Consider the following 10,248-nt stretch of genomic DNA (forward strand, 5'->3'; position numbering starts at 1 on the left):
ACAGTAAATCTACACTGCTATACAAGCTGTACACTGACTACTCTAAGTTATATCCAAGTTTCATGTCTATAGTGTTGTCCCATGAAAAGATATAATGAAATATTTGCAGAAATGTGAGGGGTGTACTCACTTTTGTGATACACTGTATGTATGTAGGCATAAATGAATGGATGGATGGATGTATGGATGTGCAATATATGATGTTATAAGTTCAATTTTATTAAGATGTTGTTATAACATATATAAAATGTTTTATTGATAATTACATCAAACATTTTTAGAACACAGAATAGCACTGGCTTGACCCAGTTCTTATAATAAATATTTGATTCTAATGAGGCATGCAGACCGTGAGTTAATGGCTTTAAATATTTAGAAACCTCATACTCTCATTATTAATATTTTTCATTTTATACAGCTTTATTTAAAAAAAAAAAAAGTTGTTGCTTTAACCTGTAAAATTTCTGCCTTTCTAACATTGGATGACCATGCTGAAAGTAGGAGAAACAATTTTGATGAATAAAAGCTAAATTTCTTTTATCTTATAATGCTTGTATAGTAGTTGCAGAAAGGCATCAGAAGTTTTTAATTACGCATGTATTTAAACACTAACACTGGCTTTATTAATAAAATGAGATGGCTACAGATCTGTGGATGTATGGATTGCATGTGGTCATGGATGTATTTATAAAATATACATCAATTTCTCCCTTTATTGTTCATCTATTCTATGCATGTAGCTTATACTAATTGAAATGCGTGAAACAGCACAGAGGCAAGGCTTATGATAATTAGCATCAATGCTGCTATTTAAAATTCTGGCAGACAAAGCTATGTAATAACAGCTTATTAAAATGAATTTTTAATTACTATTATTTCAACAACTCCATTGTCTTCACATAAACTACATCCAGATTTCCTCAGGAAATATCAATTAGCAATAATTACTGCTTTGACATTTACAGGTTTTATTTTCTTTGTGCTTCTGAAGTTTATGAAAGAAGTGAGGCTCTATATCTGGTCCAAATAAGAAAAGATGCATTGTTATTTTTACCAGCAGAAGAATTGTATGAAGACAGATAAAAGGCATATGTTATTCCAAAGCCAGTGTTTCCCTGTTTTCTGCTCATTTCAGACTTTAAGTAGAAAGTCAGGGTAAAGGAATCACTTCATAATTTAATTGACTTAGTAGTTTTTAAAGGCTAAACTTTGTTCAGCTGAGGCCTTACAGCTAACTAATAATATAAAATGCCCTTTTAGATGTCAGGAAGTCATAAAATAACTGATGATGTGTTGTGAATTCATAATGTAAGGTATTTTTGTAAGTTACTGCAATCGCCTTCATGTATTAAATCTTGCTTCATATTTGTGTTGTTTTCATCTGAAATTATTTTTAAAACATTGCTTGTGATAATCAAGAAGACAGTTATGTCAGTACTAGAGGACGTTACAATGTGCAGAGGCAAAGAAATGCAAAAACTCGACCACAATGAATCACTATGTGAGTCAGTGTTTCAGTAATGCCAAGTTCACACTACACGACTTTCAAGTTGTTCAGATCACTGTACAGTTCACACTACACTACATGATCTACCATCAGGAGGAATTGCAGATGAGTCCCCTAAACTGCGTTTTGTCACGAAAACACATGCAAGAAGTGACGAGAGGTTTAATGATACAATGTTCAAAAATGCACATCAACAATAAGAGAGCGATCAAAGTTGTTTGTGCGCTGATGTAAAATCAAGGAAAAAAGATAAATGAATCAGAGTGGATTTGGCTACGCGACTAGCAGGGATTGTCTGTTCTGTAGTGAGTTGGAGGTTAATAAATATTTTTTGCAATGCGCCGTTGGTGTTATGTTTTTTCGAGAACGATACGGTCAGAAATACTGTAAAACGTGTGTGTGCCAATGTATTCCGACTATCTTCAGTTCTCATTGGCTGTAGTTGGACACCGCACTCATTGCCAGCCGCCCAACTGATCAAAATATTTAACATGCTAGATATTTTCTCGAGTCTGTGAGCGCTCAGCGAGCTACTCGGATCGAGTTTGTTGAACAGTTTACACAAAGCAATCGAGAACCGACTTTCAATTGCTGTGCGAACGCAGAGTTGCCTCCGAGCTGCCACATGTTTCGTCAACCTGTCGACAAGCGAAAATCAGGGCAAAAAACGTGTAGTGTGAACTAGGCATTTGGTGTACCTCGATGTCTCATACACTTTAGCAAAAGCTACACTTTAAAATCTGTTGCAACAAATTATGAACAGTTGACCTTTATTTTGTTGGCAGCTTTAGCCCCTACTTAATTCATTCTGTTAAGTAAATGTATGCATTACATCATAGTGTACTGTTTACTGACTATTATAAATGACCAGTTCATAATTCTTAGAAAAGTGCAAGGTGGTTTGTCTTTTTTCTTTTGTTTTTTAAAATTATGATGAAAAGAATCTCTTATATGTAAAGGCCATAGAATTTTTTAATTTATTTATTTAGTCTTAAAAAACCCTTTAGTAAGCCATCTTGATCATTTGATGGCTGACATTATTCCATTTAATTTAGGTTAGAAATATTCTATTGTATTAATCAGGTCATCAGAATAGCTTTGTACTGATTTGCGATTATGTTTCCTTACATTATGGGGACAAGTGGATTTAAATCATGAACCATTCCAACAAAATGTACTTGTCCTCTCTACTTATGTTGAAACCAAACATACATCATTACTTTCCACTTTGCAAGGGGGGATCACATTTAGAGAACAATAATATAAAATATTTTTTTAATAAACACTAAATATAAATCGCTCGGTCAGACAAAGGAGAAAAGACTGTGCAGCATCTTACTACATGTAAATCTTACTTTTAGCCAACTTTGTGACAAGTGAAGAGTAAAACAGGACAAATATGCAGCCACAATGTTTAAATACAACCAGATAGAAATGATCAGTGTAACCATGGCAGCAAATTAGTATTCAGAGATGCTGACATCTGGTGGTAAAAAGTGGCAGTGTTTGTAGAGCATATTGCTCTTGATATACGGTATGCTGTTCAAGATTATTGACATATCTCAGATAAACCCTGTTAACCCTTATTTGCTTAGACTGTATACTGTCACAGTACTGTAAGTCGCTTTGGATAGCGACTTACTAAAGCATCTGCTAAATGCCAAAAATGTAAATGACTGTAATGGACTGGTACCATGTCCAGATTATATTCCTGCTTTATGCCATGTGTTTCCAAGTAATGCCAAGCACACAACCCTACAATAAAGTAATTTTTATTCATCTTATTGCTATATAAATAAGCAAATTAAAACATGAACAAAAGTAATATATACAGTGTATCACAAAAGTAAGTACACCCCTCACATTTCTGCAAATATTTTATTATATCTTTTCATGGGACAACACTATAGAAATAAAACTTGGATATAACTTAGAGTAGTCAGTGTACAACTTGTATAGCAGTGTAGATTTACTGTCTTCTGAAAATAACTCAACACACAGCCATTAATGTCTAAATGGCTGGCAACATAAGTGAGTACACCCCACAGTGAACATGTCCAAATTGTGCCCAAAGTGTCAATATTTTGTGTGACCACCATTATTATCCAGCACTGCCTTAACCCTCCTGGGCATGGAATTCACCAGAGCTGCACAGGTTGCTACTGGAATCCTCTTCCATGATGACATCACGGAGCTGGTGGATGTTAGACACCTTGAACTGCTCCACCTTCCACTTGAGGATGCGCCACAGGTGCTCAATTGGGTTTAGTCCATCACCTTTACCTTCAGCTTCCTCAGCAAGGCAGTTGTCATCTTGGAAGTTGTGTTTGGGGTCGTTATCCTGTTGGAAAACTGCCATGAGGCCCAGTTTTCGAAGGGAGGGGATCATGCTCTGTTTCAGAATGTCACAGTACATGTTGGAATTCATGTTTCCCTCAATGAACTGCAGCTCCCCAGTGCCAGCAACACTCATGCAGCCCAAGACCATGATGCTACCACCACCATGCTTGACTGTAGGCAAGATACAGTTGTCTTGGTACTTCTCACCAGGGCGCCGCCACACATGCTGGACACCATCTGAGCCAAACAAGTTTATCTTGGTCTCGTCAGACCACAGGGCATTCCAGTAATCCATGTTCTTGGACTGCTTGTCTTCAGCAAACTGTTTGCAGGCTTTCTTGTGCGTCAGCTTCCTTCTGGGATGACGACCATGCAGACCGAGTTGATGCAGTGTGCGGCGTATGGTCTGAGCACTGACGGGCTGACCTCCCACGTCTTCAACCTCTGCAGCAATGCTGGCAGCACTCATGTGTCTATTTTTTAAAGCCAACCTCTGGATATGACGCCGAACACGTGGACTCAACTTCTTTGGTCGACCCTGGCGAAGCCTGTTCCGAGTGGAACCTGTCCTGGAAAACCGCTGTATGACCTTGGCCACCATGCTGTAGCTCAGTTTCAGGGTGTTCAATCTTCTTATAGCCCAGGCCATCTTTGTGGAGAGCAACAATTCTATTTCTCACATCCTCAGAGAGTTCTTTGCCATGAGGTGTCATGTTGAATATCCAGTGGCCAGTATGAGAGAATTGTACCCAAAACACCAAATTTAACAGCCCTGCTCCCCATTTACACCTGGGACCTTGACACATGAAACCAGGGAGGGACAACGACACATTTGGGCACAATTTGGACATGTTCACTGTGGGGTGTACTCACGTATGTTGCCAGCCATTTAGACATTAATGGCTGTGTGTTGAGTTATTTTCAGAAGACAGTAAATCTACACTGCTATACAAGCTGTACACTGACTACTCTAAGTTATATCCAAGTTTCATGTCTATAGTGTTGTCCCATGAAAAGATATAATGAAATATTTGCAGAAATGTGAGGGGTGTACTCACTTTTGTGATACACTGTATATCAAAAATAAATATTTGAAGTTATCAATATGTTCTCTTAAAGAACCAGTTTGTCCATAAATCAAGTTTATACAATTTTCACCTCTCTGACCAGCCAAGTCATGTTTTGACTTGTAAGCAAAATAACATTAACCTTTTATAAAACATAGTGTCATAAATTGGTACATTTCTTTGCAATTAAATGTTTGTCAACCATTTGAACAAGTGGTAGGGCAGTGGTAGGGCAGTGGTAGCTCAGCGGTTAAGGTACTAGACTAATCAGTTCATCAGTCAGAATAGCTTTGTACTGATTTGCAATTGCTTTTTCTCCTGAGGGGACAAGTGGATGTAAACCATGAACCATTCCAACACTGGTTAGCAGACTAGTAAGCAGAAAGTTGCTTTTTTCAGCTCCACCACTTCCAGGTTACCACTGTTGGGCCCCTGAGCAAGGTCCTTTATCCTCAATTGCTCAAACTGTATTCAGACATAACTGTAAGTCACTTTGGTTTTAAGCGTCTGCTAAATACAACAAATGTAAATGTAAACAAGTGCTTTGTACAAACCTCTAAAGAGCTTGTACTGCAAGGCATTGGACAAAAATTGGGAAAGTGCTAAATTTAGCAGTGAGGTTTTAAAAAGAGGGTCAGATGATACAGAAGACCTTTGCTTTTTTTTTTTTATATTTTACCACTGCTTTATCTTGGTCAGGGTCATAGTGGCCCAAGTTTTCTCAGAACATTGGGCACAATGCAAAAACACACTTTGGACATGGTGCCAATTCCCCACATGGAATCGGTTAACCCCACCTTAACCCTTTACACAGCCCGTCATGTTTGTACGTAGATGCCCCACTGGCCAAATAGCATCGCCAATGATTTGAACCCAAAATCTGTGCGCAATGTAGTTTTTAAGGTTTAATAAATTAATTACTAAGTTAGCTTTGTTAACTTTGTAGCAACTAGCAAGAATAGCCTAAACATTAAGTTTAAATTTACAGCATTTAGCACACACTTTTATCCAAAGCGACTTACAGTATATAGTCTAACGAATTGAGAGTTAAGGGCCTTGCTCAAGGACCCAACAGCAGCAACCTAGCAGTGGTGGGGTTTGAACCAGCAACCTTCTACGTACTAGTCCAGTACCTTATCCACTAGGCTACAACTACCCTAAGAGAATATAATCCTAATCATTTTTTCCATCTTATTTATTAGTATTTTAACATCATGTTTTACACACTTTGGTTACATTCATGATAGAACAGGTAGTTCTACACACAGTCATTGACAATTTTTGTATCTCCAATTCACCTCACTTGCATGTCTTTGGACTGTGGGAGAAAATAGGAGCTCCCAGAGGAAACCCACACAGACACGGGGAGAACATGCAAACTCCACACTGAAAGAACTCAGACCACCCCACCTGGCTACCCACTGAGACAAATTACCAGTACATATGCTTATTATCCTTTATTTGAAAATGTGAATGACAGTGTGGATTTTTTAAGTTGTAAAATCTATAAAATCCAAATTTTAAATTAGCAACAGCTAACATGCGTAATTATGCCAAATTGCTCTGGGGCTGCTTGGATTCGATCAAGTATCAGGAAATCTTAGGAGAAAACATCATGCTTTCTGTGAGGAGGCTGAACCTTTGGTGTCATTGGACCTTAGAACAAGACAATGATCCCAAGCATACCTCACTAGGTCCACCAAGGCTTGGTTTCAAAAGAAGTCCTAAACGATTCTGGAGTGGCCGTCACAGTTGCCTGACTTGAATACCACATGAAAATCTATGAACATTAGTTAATGGAGGCCACTGCCTATGAGAAATGGGCTAAGATTTCTCAGGAGTGCTGCCAGAAGCTGGTGTTTGCAGCCGGTCATAAGAGCAAGCACTGAAGACGTCATAAAGGAAGTCACAAAGAGGTTAAATAATTCTATGACTGCAGTAGTCATTAATAAGTGACATCTTTTGCTAAATTTGGAAAAAACAACTTGTTATATTAGGTGTTGAGCTATTTAAATTGTTCTTGTTTGGTTTATTGGTGTATTTTGCTAGTAAACCTAATTTGCAATGAAGCTTGAATAATTTTGATTGCAACTGTAGAACACGATTTAACTTAAGCCACAGAGCCTTGCAGCACCTACATTACCTGCTGCTCGGAACTGTTTAAGAGTCCATTTTAGAACAATGTGAAGAAGAAAAGAGCATATATTACACCATTAATCTGTCTGGAAGGGACTTATGAATCTAATAAAGTTACATGTTTCTGACCTGGGTGTTACTTGGATTGAATAATGGGACCAATTTCAGTGAGCTAAAATTGCCTGGTGTGATAAGGGGTCCTTAGTGGAAGTATGGGGTACAGCTGTCACATAAGCTGCCAAATAATCTTGTAAATAAAAATGCTGCAACTTTTCCTACTTCCATTTATTGCAATTATTACTGCCTGCTGAAAGAATGATGGATTCAGTTTTAAATTACTTTGTTTCTTGAACAAAGCCTGCATGTCGAATGGGAGGTACAGTTTATTGATGTAGCTATGTGGATCAAGGCCAGAATACATTAAACTTGTTTATTCCATTAAAGTGTGCATTTTTACAGCAATAACACACAGAAAAAATGTTCTGGTTGTACCTGGTTACTGTTGGTATTACCCCGAGCAACCTAACCTTATGCGCTCTCATAAGAAATGGAAAGGATTCTCTACAATTTCATACAAATGACTATACGTATAATAGAAAGCTAAAGCAGCTCTTTTACTGAAGAGTATTAACCTTGTTCATTCAATTTGCAAAACTAATAAATACAATATGTAAGTTAGTGTTATAAAAGCGAAGTGTGTTATAATTGCCATTGATCTCACTTTGCCTTGTTTATGATTTTTCTGCAAGACAAGTGAAAAATCAATAACTTCAGGATAAGACGTGTAATAAATATAAATTATAATTCCACCCCACGGGTAAATACGTGAAATATATAAACATGGGCATTTGTAGCTTAGCGTTTAAGGTAGTAGACTAGTAAGTAGAAGGTTGCTGGTTCAAACCCCACCACTGCCAGGTTGTCACTGTTGGGCCCTTGAACAAGGCCCTTAACCCTCAATTGCTTGGACTGTATACTGTAAGTTGCTTTCGATAAAAAGCGTCTGCTAAATGCCAAAAATTTAAATGTAAAAATGTAAATAAATAACTTATTAGATTTACTTATATTTTGTGCTCTTGGGGGCCCATGTTTTGTGTTTACACTTGAATTTATGAAGCATGTAATGGGCTTTTAAAGCCTAGAATAAAAAAATGAATAGCAACTATTGATTTGTCTGTTTGTCTTATTTCTTATTCAATTAGCTTCATCCAAAAGTACAAAATACAAAATGATGGGTTGTTAAGAATGATTAAGGGCACGCTGAGAGCAACCTTCAAGGAAGCAGGTTTTATCTATTTTTTTATTTTTACTAGCCCTTTCCTCTTTATCAGAATCACAGTGGGTCTGGTGCCAACTGGAGCACTGGCTGCAAGGCAGGAATATAAATGAGTGGTGTCCATACATGGCAAAGCAACACACACTTGCAGATCTTTCTCTGTTTTTACTCACTCAGACCTAAGAACAATTTAGCATAGCCAGTCTGGCTACTGTCATATTTTAGATAGCACAAAATATAATAAAATTTGACTGATGAGCCCATTGATTTTTCACACAAATGGTTTCAGAATTGGTACTCCATCTCTTTTTATTGATATTTGTGCATGTCTGACATATGCTGGTATGACATTTGAGTGATGCACCTGTTATTCAGGCACCCACTATTTGGTTTGTTTCACACTGTTAATGTCCTTATTTTGCTTGGAAATCTCATTTTTCAAAGTGCTAATTGTTAGCGCTCTTAATAGCTTATACATGCTGTTAATTGCCAATCATCCAAATTTAATCTGTGCAGCTGTGTTTGAAGTCAAAATGAAACCATCTCTTACGTTAATATACACTGACCAGCCATAACATTAAAACCACCTCCTTGTTTCTATACTCGCTGTCCATTTTATCAGCTCCACTTACCATATAGAAGCACTTTGTAGTTCTACAATTACTGTCTGTAATCCATCTATTTCTCTACATACCTTTTTAACCTGCTTTCACTCTGTTCTTCAATGGTCAGGACCACCACAGACTAGGTATTATTTGGTGGTGGATGATTCTCAGCACTGCAGTGACACTGACATGGTGGTGGTGTGTTAGTGTGTGTTGTGCTGGTATGAGTGGATCAGACACAGCAGCACTGCTGGAGTTTTTAAATACCATGTCCACTCACTGTCCACTTTATTAGACACCCCTGCCTAGTTGGTCCACCCTGTAGAGACGATCGCTCATCTATTGCTGCTGTTTGAGTTGGTCATCTTCTAGACCTTCATCAGTGGTCACAGGACGCTGCCCATGGGACACTGTTGGCTGGTTATTTTTGGATGGTGGAAAGAACAGGGTGAAAGCAGGCTAAAACAACTAAGTACAGAAACAGATGGACTACAGTCAGTAATTGAAGAACTACAAAGTGCTTCTATATGGTAAGTGGAGCTGATAAAATGGACAGTGAGTGCAGAAACAAGGAGGTGGTTTTAATGTTATGGCTGATCGGTGTACATGCTTATATAAAGCTGATGTTGTATCACGTAGTTCTACAGTATTTAGGTTATCTTATTTCCTGCACTGCCACTTGCACTACCTGTTTGGAAGGTGTGAATGCCTTAATTTGGGAGTAATGTAACTATATTAACACATGAAACAGTACTGATTCAGTTAATTAGAAAATAACTTTTTTTTTCAATGCACCTTTCAAATAATGAAATAGAACAATACTCTCAATGGTCTCAAAATAGGGCACTGTTTTCCTAAATCAGGTGAGAAAAATGTTCAACTTTAAATCTCTATAAGGCAAATACCTTTAAGTTTCTCTCATTCCCACAAAACTCTCCTTATAAAGCTCTACTGATCCCCAATCAATCCAAACATCAATTTTTAATGTGGTCTAGCATTTTCTTCTGAAAAAAGTTTTTAAGTGTATTCTTTAGAGGCCGCACTCCTTACCAGCTCTTTGGCACAAGAACAAGAGCCAATGCAACAAAAGAGTGGCATTGGAGAGTTGCCAGAATACCCTGCCTCCCTACACCTTGCTGATATCTCCTCAAAAACTCCTCTAAAACAATTGAAAACTATAGAAGGTGGCATATCCAGCAGAGTTATATCAGAACTATTGATCATGCTCCTTGGTTGTGTATTTCATTACTTTACAACATTTATTTCCACTGAGGCTCCTGTGCTAAACATAATGTCATCATCAGAGCCTCAAATCAT

This window comes from Trichomycterus rosablanca, chromosome 2, assembly GCF_030014385.1.
Source record: "Trichomycterus rosablanca isolate fTriRos1 chromosome 2, fTriRos1.hap1, whole genome shotgun sequence".
NCBI classification, from domain to species: domain Eukaryota; kingdom Metazoa; phylum Chordata; class Actinopteri; order Siluriformes; family Trichomycteridae; genus Trichomycterus; species Trichomycterus rosablanca.